General features: G+C 39.1%; 1 long non-coding RNA gene across 2 annotated transcripts in view; it reads right to left on the bottom strand.

The window, feature by feature from the left end:
• Positions 1-16020, bottom strand: part of LOC138911779 (uncharacterized) — a 103073-nt gene that overhangs the window by 64836 nt on the left and 22217 nt on the right. For both annotated transcript variants that reach the window (XR_011417420.1, XR_011417421.1), the window contains exon 2: positions 4266-4363. This is a non-coding gene — a long non-coding RNA (uncharacterized lncRNA). The remainder of the gene's footprint in view (positions 1-4265; positions 4364-16020) is intronic.

Below are 16020 nucleotides of genomic sequence, written 5' to 3' on the forward strand. Positions count from 1 at the left end.
ACTTAATGCGAAGGACCTAATATATTTGATTTGACGCGAGCTGCAATTGTAACTTCAACTAGCCCAGCGTAGCTCAGGGACTAATTGTTAATTGCCGAACCCATTGGGCATTGGGGCAGAAGAATTCTCTGCATCGAAGCCCAAAGAAACTTACAAATTACACTTCAATTGTTGGACGACAAGCAAACAAAAATGAATGCAAAGAGTAAACTGCAAGTTGTGAAAGGATAAGGGACTAACACAATATCCAGCAGTTTCGCCTGGCGAATCTGGCGAATCGGAGAGGAGTGGCGAGGGGCGATGCGCAGCTTATGCAAATTATTTTGCAATGAGCAGGCGACGAACATGACTTTGAGTGTGCGAAATGCTAGATGCGAAATGGATGCTCCTGCTACTGCCGCCGCAATTGCAGTGTAAGTTGGTGGCGCTGAAAATTAAAATTCAAACAACGACAACGTGGCGTATGGGCAACATTTGCATTTTGAAGCTTCACCTTTGCAGTGACTTTTGTCACACCTGTGATGGCGCGACTGTAATGCCACTGCTGGAGTTGGTGCTGTGCGGCTACAACAAATACAAGCTGTTGATTACAAACGAAAATTGAAAATCTTAAGCACTGCCTTATTGAAATGGTAACGGCAGGGCAGGCAGTACCATGAGATGGGGGCCTCAATCAAACTTTATTTTCAGCAGCTGTTCCGACCGTTCAAACAGTTCAGATCGTTCAGACTGTAAGCCGTGAGCTGTAAGCCACGTGTGTTTTCATTTAAAGTCAACTGGCAATGTTTTATTTTTTGCTTTTTGTCCTTCTTTCAGCCGACAAAAGTCACTTTTAGCTGATGTTGTTGGTGCCGCTTTTACTGCTTTCAAAGCCGGATTTTCTATTTGCCTAGCGCAGATAAAGTCTAAATTATCTAAACTCAAACTGATTCTGTTGCCGTGCATATTAATGAGACGGCGAGATCAAAAGTCGCCGGCACCAAAGCACCAAAGCTAACGAAAAGTAATAAAGTTGCGGTTAAATTAAATTGTGCAAATGTATCGATAAAGCTTTATGCATCCAGGCAGCCAAAAGACAACGACTACGACTACGACCAGAGCGCAATATTGGGGGCGCTGAGTTGTGGCTGGTCTCGACATCGTGACATCTTGTGGCTTATTGAAGTTGAAGTCGAATGCCGCAAAGAAACACAGTTGTGAATGTAATTAGGATATCTATACATTTTGGTTGATAATTTTGATAGCTTACTAATCAAAATATATAACAATCTTTCCATTATCGTGTATAACTTGGGTGTTTATAGTCCGATCTTTGTGAAATTTTCAGTGCCTAAATATGGCATCGAAAAGTATGCATATAACAAAAGCCAAGTCAGGTAACCTAGCATAGCTATCAATCCTATAATATTTACATATAGCTTCTAGGTGCGAAAAGAAATTCATAATTAAAATCACTGCTACCTTAGCAGGCGGACTCGTGGTTAACGGGAGTCCACATGTCGTATTTGATACATGTGAGCGCACACACATCCAAATAGAGGACATAACTGATTAGAATGTTGGCCACAAAACGTATTAACATGTCGGCTACAGAACTCCCCATGCAAAACGCTATTAAGCACCGGGCGACAGACAACAGGCGACAGTCAAAGACAAATGCTGAAATAAGGAAGACCAAAAAGTCTATGACAAACTCATGAAAAAGAAAAGAGCCGCAACGAAACAAACAGACAAAACAAATAAGCCAAGCATAAAAGTTTATATTGCGGTCGATGATTTACTTCTACACAGTCGCAAGCACAGGCACATGGACGGAGACAGAGACAGGGGCAGAGGCAGGGACAGGCATTGTGGTTGCCTGTGGCTCGACCTCTTGGCAACGTTAAGTTGCAGACGCGCGGAAAGGGTCAGGGTCGGTTATGGCACAGCTGCAACAGGACCATTCAAAAATTTTGACATTTTGCGCTGCCGCATGAAAGGTCCATGTGGCTAGGCAGTGTCTGCAACGACTCCTGATGTTAATGCGTGTTTACACAGGCCGCAACGCACCACCTTGGGTGGTGATGGTGGCGGTGGCGGTGGCAGCATTGGTTCCCGCCTGTAGTTATTCCGAAACCCATTTAGTTAATGGATATAATAAATTTTTCTACAAATTGAAACTCGTAATTTCCATTGTTCTTGCGGTGCTTTGCGTCGCCGTCCACCAAGTCTTATGCCACCGTCTCGTACAGCATCTAGAGGAAGCTCGCTCTGGGAGCGGCAATCTCTGTGTAGCAAGCGGCTTCGTCTTCCGCCAAATTTTGGTTGGCACTTTGCTGGCTGGAGTCCTAAGTAGTTTTAATTACGTTAAACATTTTGGCCCAGCGGCTCCCATACTCATATTCGCCGGGTGAAACTTGGAAAGGCGTCTCGGTGTCAAAATTGTTTACAGGAATGTCTACTTAGTAAATATACGAGACATATTGGCAGGTTGGTTTGGCACCATGGATAAAGATATTGGAAAGTAATCGTTCTTTTGAAACTCGAGAGCGAACAAAATATAATTAATTATATATGCACATCAACTTGTGCACACAGCAGATCTTTTTGTGCGCACAAAAGATCGTATTATGCGCATTATTCATAAAACACATTTATTTATGCCTTATGGCTTCCTAGTTAAGGGATTCGCAAGACTTGTTATGCCCTTCGAAATTGGCTAAATTAAATATTACGTTCACACGAGTCGGTCTCGCAACCAGCACAATCTAAACTTAATATTTAAAATATAATTCTCGTGTATAATGCTGGACCGCCCAAAAATTCTGGTAACGGAACAACGAGTATCCGATCCCAGGCTAAGAGTATATGTTGTATTGTCTTATTCGAAAACCATGCTAGGTTGATAGCTGACAAATAAGCTCTGTAAAATAATAATAATATTTTATAATTATAAAGCACGAACTGCATTAGCATATTAAAAGGACTATGAAACAGACTTAGTGTAAAGAATTATTCGAAGTCAAAATTTGGGTTCATCCCATAGTTTGGTATCCCCATTACACACGAGAAAAGGAACAACATAAGATATGTTGAAATTAGTAATAGGTGCCGGTAAAAAAAAGGGTCAGTAATTTAAGCATCACGTATGCAATCGTATACAATGAAGCACTATATTTATACATACATACATACGAACATACATATTTTCATATGTACGTACAGAGTATGAGCTCTGTATAGGAAGAAAAGGAAAGCTTGGAGGCGTACAAGAAAATTCGTTTGTACTCAGCGTCGCAGCCACTTCTTGCCTTAATGTCTACTATCATAAATTTTATGCTTGTGATGTTTAATTTGGCAACTGTAACTCATGTTGACTTAGACCTTAGCTTTGGGTTTGCTGCTGCCCTTGCGCTGGGCTCTGCATCATTTAAGTACACTCACACACATTTAGCTACACATACATCCATAAACATACATATTTTTACTGTGGCCCCAGTGCAGCAGCAACATCAGCAATGGCAACAACAATAACCACACGTACCTCTGGTAGACAAAAGATGGATTGTTATCGCTCAAGATAACAGCGAGCAGATCCTGGGTGTTGGTGTGGGTTGGCCTAGGATACGGCTGTCGTACCTGGGCCTGAGCTGGGCCATAATTTCATTAGTGTCCAAACTAGGGTAATATGAGGGCAGCAATCAGCCTGTCTACAGAATGGCTAAAACTTGCCGTTTGCTCTAAGTACGTGCAAATTTTTCGTCAGAAAATTAAGAAAGCAAGTGCCTGGTAAGCTAGACCCCCCCTCCATCAACCTCACCACCAACAGCACCACAGGAATGGGTCTCAGTCCGAGCAAAAGCCCTCGCCCCAGATCAAAGCCCACTTAACATGTTTTAGCCCCACTCATTCGTCTTGTGGACGGTAAACCAAAGTTGAAGATAATTTTCTTGTTCGTAGCGTCACAAGCGCCAATTTGAATTCTATTCCCCTATCCCCCAACACACCCCCTGGCCACTGAAGGTTTAGGGCTCATTTGGTTCAAGCTGTGCCAGGTTGACTTACACTTGGGATCACGCTTTAAATGTCCGAGCAAGCTGCATTTAGTTGAATTTAATCTTGGTAGGAAATTAAGGCAATTTATTATTATTTTGGCATACCAAATAAAAGTCGTATACATGCCCTGCTCCCCATTAATATACGTAGCACGAGCTGAAAGAAGCCAAGAAAGTACTGCTCTCTTCGACCCGCCGAAGATTAAATGCCCTTGTATAATTAAGACTTACCGGCTTGCAGAGTTGTTCTGAAGAAAGCTGTGAAGTGCGAATTTGTTTGCATCACCTTACTCCTATGATCCAGCCGATTTCGACATATGGAATGTTTTCTGCAACGAAAGGAAGGTTTTTGATACTGCTCAGCATTGCTTATACTTTGTGGGGTCGGATACGCCTCCTCCAGTGCGATAATTATTATGACAAAATTATGATACCATCTACAGGTGACAAAAAAAGGCTTCACAGAGTTCTTAAAATGGAATTTGACTGTTACAATTGATGTATGCATACATATATTAACATATATGAGTCATTTAATAAATGATTATGTGCATACTTGCTAACGTGCGTGCACGAGATTGTAATATACGTATTCTACATATGTGAGCATCACATTGTGCATACTGAATACTCTGGTGCATATCTACATGCGAGCGCTGACTATAAAGGCAGTTAATCCCGAAAGCCTGAAAGTCGAACATTAAATAGTAGGTAGCAAACAAAGGGCATTATAATCATTATTTTACGAACTGAATACGCGTGTGTGGACTGACATGTAGCTGGTGACATATAATTGTTAAATGCACAAAATAAAATGATTTAATTATAACAGACAATAAAACAGCATAATAATTGCAGTCAGCCACTGGCAGGCGAGACTGTCGTTCATTTGAATGCGGCCATAGCACACTTTTGGGCGCTTCAATAACCCCCAAAAGATGCCAACAGGCTGGCAGACAGATCATCTGACTGTCAAATAGCACGACAAGCAGACAGCAGACAGCGTACGGCAGACAGTCGGATTGTCGGACAGTCCAAAAAATAGCAGCAAACAATATGTACAACTACAAGAGCGCATTACAATTGCAATTAAAACGAGCGCGCAAAAATAACAATTACAGTGCCCAACAAAAACAGTAACAATAGTGAATACAATAGTGCATAAACACATATATACTCTCCAGCCAGTTGAATGGATGTGCAAAAATGGAAATAATTCACGCCATCAAGCAACAAAAACAACGTTGGCAATAACAAGCTGTAAACTGTTAAACAATTGATTAACAACAATTAGCCGCTTATTAAGTTATAATAACAACGTTGCCAACAATAGCCCATAAAATAAATCTTTACTATGACAAAAACCCAAAGCCGACGCCGACGGCGACGCCAACGTCGAAAGCAACGTAAACGCCGACCTCGTTGACTACCCCAAACAACTCTCCCTGCACATAAAATCTATCGGTTAGAAATAGTGTTGCCAATTCAGCTTTTTTCTGGTCACATAAAGCTACGTTCAGAAAACCTTTCAACATTGGGAATATGTTCAAAAACACAGATACATGATTTATTTTTTATAAATCAATTATCAAGCCAACATGTACTAAAATAAAAATAATCATTATGTTGCAAAAAAGAAAAAATGTATTGTGATTTAGCTATTGTTTACATACTCCAAATAGGTTTTTGTACACATTACAAGACGACATCTCAATGACAGGCATTCGCAACCCTGCTTGTCGTTTACCGATAAACTTTTTATCCTGAATGACTGACTAACTTACAGAGCGTTTGGTGATCAACGCACAGCCCAAATCATAAGAGCTAGGAAGCTGAAATTTTCACTGTAGTTACCTTATGTGATGAAGGTGCCTGTTAATACAGAGTTTTGGGAAATTCCACCCGCAAATATGGAAAAATCGCGAAAACGTTTGTATGAAACTTTTTTATTTACCATCCGATCTGCCTCAAACTCAATATGAAATTTCTTTATTCAAATTCATTTGATGGGTGTTTCACATTTTCCCAAAAATGTATTCCTCCTGGAAATGGGGGTCATACTTTATACGTGCCACGGCCAAGGCCGGATTATACCCGCTAGTAAGTACATAATTGTGGCTGAATTCATCTGTTGATTGACCTAGTAAAATATTTCCAAAAGAATATAAACAACAGCTCCGAAATAATCCCTACGTATTCAATTTGTACCAAATAGAGGTCTACTCTAGTTCTGCGACTTAAAAGTTTTGGATGTATCGCCCAAACAATTCAATTTAGCTATTGTTTTTAACTGCTTTTAACATTGGCGTTGCTTGAAGCGACCGTTGTCAACACTGATTGGAATGCAAAGCGCATAAATTATCCACATATACGTACTTATATATCCATGCACAATCGGAGGGCTACATAGGGTTAGTCTGACGCAAAAATACAATTTTTGATGAAGCTCTTGACTGGCAGGAGGCAGGTGCTGTGGTATTAATCATTTAAATTATCGCCGTCTGTCGTTGCCAATTATTCACGCATTGTGCGTGGTCTTTTTTGCGGCTAATGACACTCTTATACCCAAACACCAAAATACGTAAGCACACGCACACACACTTAAATTCATTGCAGCGTGGCCCGTGTGCAATGTGCAACGTACAACATGCCCCTTCCCACATGCCGCAAGCATTAAATATCAAAACGCTCAATCCTGCAGCCAATTTTCGGACGTGCACGCGCCGGAAGTTTACACTCAATCAGCATACCAACAGCAGCGCTCACGTAAACGGAAAACGGATGTGGAAACTCTCTACAGGTAGGTAAACTAGCTTAAACGAGGGTTGATCGATAAGTTGTTGAGCCCTTCACGAGATCTAAACGACCCTTTAGATTTTTTAGACCTAGTAGATTTTTTGCCGAGGCAGTTTGCCAAGACTGACCGCACCAAGACGGGGTTTTAGGGAATTCGACCGAACTAAAACGGCGCAGATCGCATGCTCAAATCCAGACGAAATATCCTATTTTAATATTTTTATATTATATTTGTTAAATATTTGCTATACATACATATAAAATATAAATTGAATCCACCTTTCATTATTCATGCAATCACTAAGACTTTGCTGAGGCCCTCTTCTTATCAAAACAAATTTGTAGCATACTTCCAAATGTACTTTATTTGAAAAACGTTGCATACTTATCAGCTTACCATGTTCTTTAAAAGTCCACAGCTGTAATTAAATTCACCTATAAGAGCCTTCGAATGCAAATTTAAAATCAACAATGACTGAAAAACAAGTGATTCAAGTGGAGAGTACCCAGCTAGTAGATACCCTGTACGTAAACATCTTTTGAATTTTAGCTAAATTTATGGTCTGTTACTGAATGCTGTCTTTTATAGGTGCAATAACATGCTTGATTTTTTGCATACCCACTTTCAATAAAATTATAAAGAGGTATAGGGCATAAAAATAACAATTTAAAAGTTAAGATGTACTAAAAGTTGCTACTGCTCAACCACAAACTAGCCAACAAATATGAAAAGTTTTTGCTGTAATTTTCAACAACCAATTGGGCGATCAATATTGTACAACACATCCAACACATAGTTTCGTTCATCTTGGGTTTTGGTAAATGGGGTCCAAGCAGCTGTCGGCTGGCCAAGCACATTGACACTTATTAAAATTGGCCTTCTCAAAAGTAATTAAAAGTGACCCTCGACTCTAATGCATGACAATTTTTAACGCACAGAAAGCACACATCATTCGAAATAGGAGATATACAATTAAGATTGACGATACCGCTTGACTTGCATATTGCCTGTAGCTAACAAAACTTCAAATTTTCTCTAATTGTAAATAGGAATCAAGATGAGTAGTGAGTAATAGTTGTCAAAAGTGTAGAATAGCCACAGGAAATCGCGGAAATCGCAGTTAACGAGCTTTTTTCATAGAACTCTGCCAAAGTGCATTAAGGACGTGTTTCACACTTTTAGCAAAATCCACCTCCCTTGGATGGAAAATTCGGCTCAAAAGGTGTAAGCGAAAATTTCAACAGTCTAAAATGTACAATGTGATTTGAACATTTAGATCTGAACTCGATCAACATCAAACTGTATTTCAAAGATTTCAATTTTCCGCAGGCTGTTGAAAATTGATTTGGAGCAAGAAACATGGACCGGGGAGCTCCAGAAAACACCGAGTTGTATATGTTTATCCTTTACCATAATCTATTAGACAAAGAGTATAAAACTGTTCCATTAGCTCAAGGTTTTTCCAAGGGTTAAATTCTATACATACAAATTACGTATAGCAATAGGATTGTGCACGTTCTAAATATATACACTTAGAAGCATTCGTACGTAGAAACATGCACAAGGCTGCAAGCATTTTCGTTAACGAGACTTTTAATCTGTCCAAAGGTATTTAAACTTGGCTAAACCTCAACGCAGACTGACATTTATGGTTTCAAAGGAAGTGTCAAAATGTTTGTTTCCGACGTTGGTCCATGCGAATACACACGTACAACAACCCCAACAACAACAACAACAAGGCGAATGGTAATTTATTTTGCCTTACTAAACGTCCGCATCGGGCAACAACTTGTGGGCGGCCAGTACCTAAACACAAAGGGCAACAGAAACAGGAGAGTGACCTCGAAGCGTAGCATTTGTCCAGCCTTTGGTGTATTGCCCCTCAAACGACCAAATTTCAAACGTATACATTAGCACACACAGCCTCACAGATACTCGGCTACACGTACCAGCGACCTCCACATTAGGCGCTGATTTTGTTACTCTGTCGCCTGCCGCTGACAAATATCGCCACCCAAAAATGCTAAGCCACGGAAAAGACAACGACTATGACTACGACAGCTCACCCATGCCAAACTCACATGCTAACAGATCCAACTCAGCCGTGTCTAGGTCCGTCCATTTTGGTTTGGTGTGCGAAAGTATGTGGGCTTTTTTTCGTAGCCAAGCAGCCATGAGATTTAATTGACCAAGGGATCATAAACTTTTGCACAACGATGCTGAAAACATTTGACCCTGATTTCATGAGTCAGCATGGGCTTATAACGCTGGCCGCTGGACCAACACCACACAGCAACCCTGTTGATGTTTTTTTTTTTTTTTTTTTATTAAAGGCACATAGCATGGAGTGTTAAAAGGATATGCTAAACGAATGGTGACATAGATCTCCGACTTGCTTCACACGCAATTGCAGAAAGTGTCAGGCCTGGTGATAACCAAAATTTCACGGCAAAAGCGGAATTGTAATATAAGCTCTAAATACGGAATCTGAGTAATATCTGGGTATATCTAGCAAAAAGCTGTTACCTATTAAAACTTAGTGTATGCATAAAGATATGTTGAACAAGCTTCCATATAAATGCTTTTACACCACACGTTGAACATGAACATACATATATATTCAACTGCATCGGTTTTTTTAGGAAAACTCGCAAATAGAGTTTATCTACCCAAACTTTTAATTTATCCCATGTAAAATTAAGATTCTGTACCACAAAGTGTAACTAAGTACATTCACGATTTAGAGTGTACTATCAATCAGTCATTCAGTTAGGACTAACTTATCTTCCCAATTTATTTAAATTTATTTCTGCTGGGTAAAGGGAGTTAAAATATAACTTGATTTGAGGTTAATACAAAACGTGTATGTAGAAAATATATATACCTACATGGAGGGGCGCGCGCGCGTGTCCTTGATGTATCACTTCCGGTGTCTGTTAACTTATGCCATGAATACGCACAGCGGCCAACAGCACACGCGCTGAGGCATGGTGTTGCCAACACATCGCTATCGCCCAGCCCGGCACCGAACCGACGCCGGGCCAACGCAGCAGTGGCCGCCATTGAAACCATTTGATGGCAACACGTCTTTCTGGTATTTTCACACGCTTGAGCATCACATTGGATTCAACATCACGTTTTAGTGAACCAACCCCCTATACTAGTAGAGCGGAACTGCCTAATATGCTTATGGTGGCTGGCGAAGTTTAGGGAGGAATGTGCTGGCTAGTGTTCTTTCATTCAGCTCTTTTCCAGCTGAATTTGGCAACTTTTTAAAATTAGATTTCACATTTTTTTGCTATTTCAAAAGAATTTTTTGTTTTTATCATATCAATGTTTTTTAGACGATATTTACGTTTTATTTTTTTATATTTATACATATTTATTTATATTGTTAAAATTGTGTCGTGTGTTAATTTAATCTCTAATATAGTATGAAGGGAACATTAAAAGATCCAGGCTGCATTAACAATAGACCTTCAGCATTGCTCACAGAAACAGATGAAGATTCCCAACTGCCTATTCGAGATATTTGCCTTTTTTGTGGCAAACCTGCGTGTCAAACCTTGTCAACTTAATATTCCTTAACATTAGATTCAGCTACTTGGGCAACACTACTGTTGGCTGATGCGTTGGCTGTGGCGCGAAGATAGACAACGCGCCGTCAAATTGAACCCTTTTTGCTTGTCACTTTAAAGCGGAGCGCCACACAGACACATACTCACAGATTCAAATAGCCACCACACTGATGTGAGCACATATAGTAGTATGTGTATGTACATGGCGCCACGCAGTCACGTCATTGTTTACATTCAACTACAATATTATTTTCCCCATTTAAGCAAACAGCAAGGCATCCAATTTGCACACTTTATATAGCTTATTTGGGAAATTATAATAAGCCACACACTGCGGGGACTAATACAGAGACGGAGGTCGCAGCAAAAGTTGCATTTTATCTGGCCATCAAAAGTTTGGTCTGGGTAACATATTTTAAAATTGTTTGTAGAGTGCTATCTTCGTCCCAAGCTATTAAATTCGCTTATAAACAATAATACTAGGGTATTGGTATCAATGCCCATAATATTACACTATGCAATTTTATGTACATCGTAGCACTTCTTGAGAAAAATATAGATATTCGATTCTTAATCAGTCCAAAGAACAAACCATGACTAAAATTAAATCATTCTAAGCCCTTTTGTTTATTCTTAGTATGATATTTAACAGGAAAAACATACAATTCATTCATAAAATTCGGTTAAGTTTTGCAGAAATGGTGGAAGTCTTAAGTTAAGTTGCGTTTTGTACTTTTTTGTGATTACCTACCAGATGGTAGAAAATGACTCAATAAGTCGAAAACATTTGTAAACCACGACTACCTGGACCTGACCAAAGTGAAATGATATGACAGCACTTAATGAGAACAGCCGCAAGCCGCAATGCAACTAAAGTAATTTATACGCCTCGACAAAGCCAGCTCTGTGGCTCTGTGCAAGCACGATGAAGTCGAATGTAGCCAACAGCATTCCCAAACTCAATCAGCCGTGCAAAATTGTCTCGAACAAATGGATCTATGGAAGTGCAGATATGACGCTGCTTTCTAAACGAAAACTGCAGCTGGGGTAGGCACGGAAAAAATGTAATTACAGCACTCCATCGGAGACAAAGCTTTGAAAAAGATATACCACATATAAATTTAGCAGTCGACCTCAAAATGCTGGATGCACAGAAATGGCAAGAAACAGAGATAGCGAATACAGGGAAACAAAACAATGGTATAGAAACCAATTATTACTTATTATGCCCATTAGATTGGTTATGTCAGTCGGGAAGGGCCAACTATGAGATGCCCTAATCCCAGCGCCGCACTGCAGTTGAAGACAATCTTATTAGTCCTTCTTTACATGCATACACGCACATGTCACCAGGTATCTTCCCTTAGAATCACTCTATGGAAAATAAGTAAATACGGTGTTAATTATCTGATCTTACCCGTTCAGGGTAAGGTATCGGAAAAGTGAAGTGTTTTGAATCCAGCTTCCATGGCAGTCAGATGTAATCGATAGCGCTGTACAAAAAAGATGATCCTCTAGGGAGGTCGCAGCAGTTAACTATTCAATTTATAATCGAGTATGTCATAGTTTTCGAAAAATGTGGCTACATAAATGGGATTGTTAATGCTGACTAAAAAACATTCCAGAGGTCTTTCTCCTGTTACCCTTAGAAAACTTTAAATTAACTATATTTGCTAGGGCATACGAATAAAATAACAAATAGGAGGATACCCCCAATCTTCTTCTACCAGCACCAAAGGCAGTTCGAGCTACCCTCTCTTCTGCTATAGCATTAGCACAAGCTACCACGATTTTAAGGATTTCATCAATTTAAAAATTAATGAAAATATCAGAGCATAAACACAGCACAATCGTAAATACGATTGTTTATATGATTATACAAGAAAGAGGTTCTATCGGGAGCTCCCGACTAGGGAATACCCTGAACCCTCTTATTCCAACATCAAATAAATTAAACAAGCCGACAGCAGCTAAAAACGGCTGGAAACAGCGTTTGAAAATGCAGCAGTAAAGCATATTTTATAAATGTGTGTCAGCCAAGAAAAAAAAAATGCAAGTAAGAGGTTCTAGTCGGGAGCTCCCGACTAAGGAGTACCCTGAACCCTCTTATTTCAACACCAAATAAATTTAAAACAAAGGTCCCCTTTGCAGGGTTCGAACTCGCAACTGACCGCATTACTTGCTGTCGACTCTACTCAACAGCTACACAAAAAAAAACAAGTAAGAGTTTCTAGTCGGGCGCTCCCGACTAGGGGATACCCTGAACCCTCTTCTTCCAACATCAAATGCATATATATATTCTCTATTTTAGAAGCTATATGTCAAGTTCGGTGACTCTAACTCTTATTATTTACCCAATTAGCTCAAAAAACAGGATATCGATATCAATTTTTATCGATTGCTTGAAAACGGAGTAAGCTGTCGACTATCGGAAACAAACTCGACTACGCAGGCACTAGGAGCACATACATCTAAAATTTCAAGTCTTTAGCTCTTATAGGTTCTGAGATGCTTGCGCTCATACATACGGACGGACGGACAGACGGACATGGCTAGATCGACTCGGCTATTGATGCTGATCAAGAATATATTTACTTTATAGGGTCGGAGATGCTTCCTTCTGGCTATTACATACATTTGGATTTTGCACAAATACAATATACCCTTATACCAAAGACAATATAAACACTAACGCCCATACATTTGATTGCGACGCAAAATTTGTAGCCTGGCCTTTCGTCTGGCCTTTGAGGCTTCGTACGGCATGCCTGCCGACTGGTTGTTCGTTCTCCAAAGACCAGACGAACGAATGCCGAAGTCGAGGCTTGCTGATGCTGACATGAGCTACGAAGTTAGTCGCCAGCCTGCCTTCAGCAAACCTTGTCGATGCTGCTTTGCGTCGCTTCGTTTTCGAAGTACATTGAGCGAAAAAGTTTAGAACTTACGATCGACGCAAAGTGCTTGTGCTTTATCCATGAAAAGCATGCTTTATTTAAATGATACATTACCCTAGATATTAACGATTAATTTTACAGGAAAATTAAAGAACTTATATAATTTTTACGCAAGGCGCTTCTTGCGCAATAACTATGTTAAGAAAATAGCACACATAGATTGATTTCACTTTTCTTTTTGGACAGTGTATGCTCGAGAAAAGTTCTTGTCTCAGCCAATAGCGTGCGTGCACCTTTCGTTGTATGCGTGAATTATACATGCATAAGAACTTTAAAGTATGTATGTATGTGTTGTTATTCACTGCTCTGGCTTTAACTGGCAAGAAATTAATTTTGTTAGTTTTTTAGCGCAGATCATGACCTATCCCAAATTTGTGATGATATATGAATATGAATGCATTTTGTGTACTGAGGTTGGCTCCGCAGAAAATATGTATTTCTAAGTCGTATGGTGTTACTCATCTTAGTGTTTATATTGTCTTTGGTATAATCATCGAAAAAATTTCGATTTTCGCACCAACCTCTATTTTGAAATAAAAACGAGATATTAAAAAAAAAAATCATTGAAAAAGTTTCGATTTTCACACCGACTTCGATTTTGAAAAAAATCGTGATGATTTGGAAGGTCATATCTCCACGCGGAGATATTAAAAAAAATCATCGAAAAAGTTTCGAGTTCTGTCGTTTTGGAACATCATATCTCCGCGCGGAGCTATTACCCGAGATACTTAAAAAAATATATTCGAAAAAGTTTCGATTTTCGCACCGACCTCGATTTTGAATAAAAACGTGATGTAACTCCTTGCCATTTGGTCGTTTTGGGTCAAAATCTTGGATTTTCTTTTTTTGATGCCAATCGATAGAACTGATCCTTATTAGAACTGATATTATTATTTGACGGAAATATTCCAAAAAATCATCAATAAGGTTGACTTTACGAACGAATCGGTTTTTAATCAACAACATTTTAACAAAACGATGTTCAATTTGCTTGAATGTCAATCGATGGTAGGGATCCGTACGCATTCAAAAGGGTTTAACATTTTAGAACCAGACATTATTTACCCGATATATAAAAGAAAAATCACCGAAAAAGTTTCGATTTTCGCACCGAACTCGATTTTGAAAAAAACAACGTGCCATTTTGTCGATTTGGGTCAAAATTTTCATTTTTTTGATGCCAATCGACAGAACTGATCCTTACGAGTCAAAAATGGTATGAAATTGCAAAATCGGACATTATTTGACGGAAATATTCCAAAAAATCATCAAAAAGATGGAATTTACGAACGAATGGGTTTTTTGTCAACAACATTTTTCAACCCAACGATGATTAATTTGTTTGAATGCCAATCGATGGTAGCGATCCGTACGCATTCAAAAATGTACAACATTTTAAAATCAGACATTATTTACCCGAGATTTCAAAAAAAAATCATCAACAATTTTCGATTTTCGCACCGACCTCGATTTTGAAAAAAATCTTGATGATTTGGAAGGTCATATCTCCGCGCGGAGCTATTACCCGAAATATTAAAAAAAAAATCATCGAGAAAAAGTTTCGATTATCGCACCGACCTCGATTTTGAAAAAAAAAAGTGATGATTTGGAAAGTCATATCTCCGCGCGGAGTTATTTTGACTTACGAACGAATCGGTTTTTTTTTCTACAACATTTTTTTTAACAAAACGATGTTTAATTTATCTGTTATATACATTTGCATTTTGCACAAATACAGAGTATATTAGTTACCCATTTTTAATGGGTTCAGGCTATAAAATAGGCGCGATGAAATATTTTAGAAGCTAAGTGCCAAATTTGGTGACTAGCTCTTAAAACATACGAAATTTGCTCAAAAATAGAGACCGGAGATACTTCCATTTGCCTGTTATATACATTTACACAAAACCATTATCCACTTTTTACCCATTTTCAATGGGCATTTAAATATAAACACATGGTACGCATGGAAACGTCACTATCGTAGTTTGAGAATAGTTTATATTTTAGAAAATTCATTTAGTGGATTGAGTAGGTAAAATTAGTAAGGCTCGGATGCCCGAAAAGACGAAAGACAGACACAATCTAATCATAAACTGTAATGTTCAAGCTTCGCTTACAATCGCTTCGCATTGAACTTACGAGGTTTTAAATTAAGGTTGAAGTAATGTGTTGAATGTCAGACTCGAAATGCATTCGAAGTTAAAATTGAAATTTCGCCACAAATATACTCGTATCCATTTAAATGTCGGCATAACTTTTATCATAAATTTCACAAACTCGCAATAATACAACAACGTTGCCGAGTGTATAATATGAATATATTGCTGGGCCGTGGACTCTGTGTGCCAGCCAGCCCCCTTCGTTATTACGGCCACTAGCAGCAGTTCAATAACACAAGACAATGAACTTGTAGAGCCGTATAAAGAGGTAATTTAAATTTTTTCGCAATTTTTTTTGTTAAAGTTGGAGGGTAAAATCTTTGCACCAATCGACTTGCCAGACCCTGAACCGCCTGGGCTTAGTGTCAGTTTATCCCAATCCCGTCCTCCAACATTAGCCCAAGCTCAAGCCAGCATCCAAACAGCTAAACCAAACAGCAGATAACTCCCACGGGACAAATAATTTCAATTTTTCTGAGATTTTTGTAAAAACGC

This window comes from Drosophila virilis, chromosome X (genome assembly GCF_030788295.1).
Source record: "Drosophila virilis strain 15010-1051.87 chromosome X, Dvir_AGI_RSII-ME, whole genome shotgun sequence".
Lineage (NCBI taxonomy): Eukaryota > Metazoa > Arthropoda > Insecta > Diptera > Drosophilidae > Drosophila > Drosophila virilis.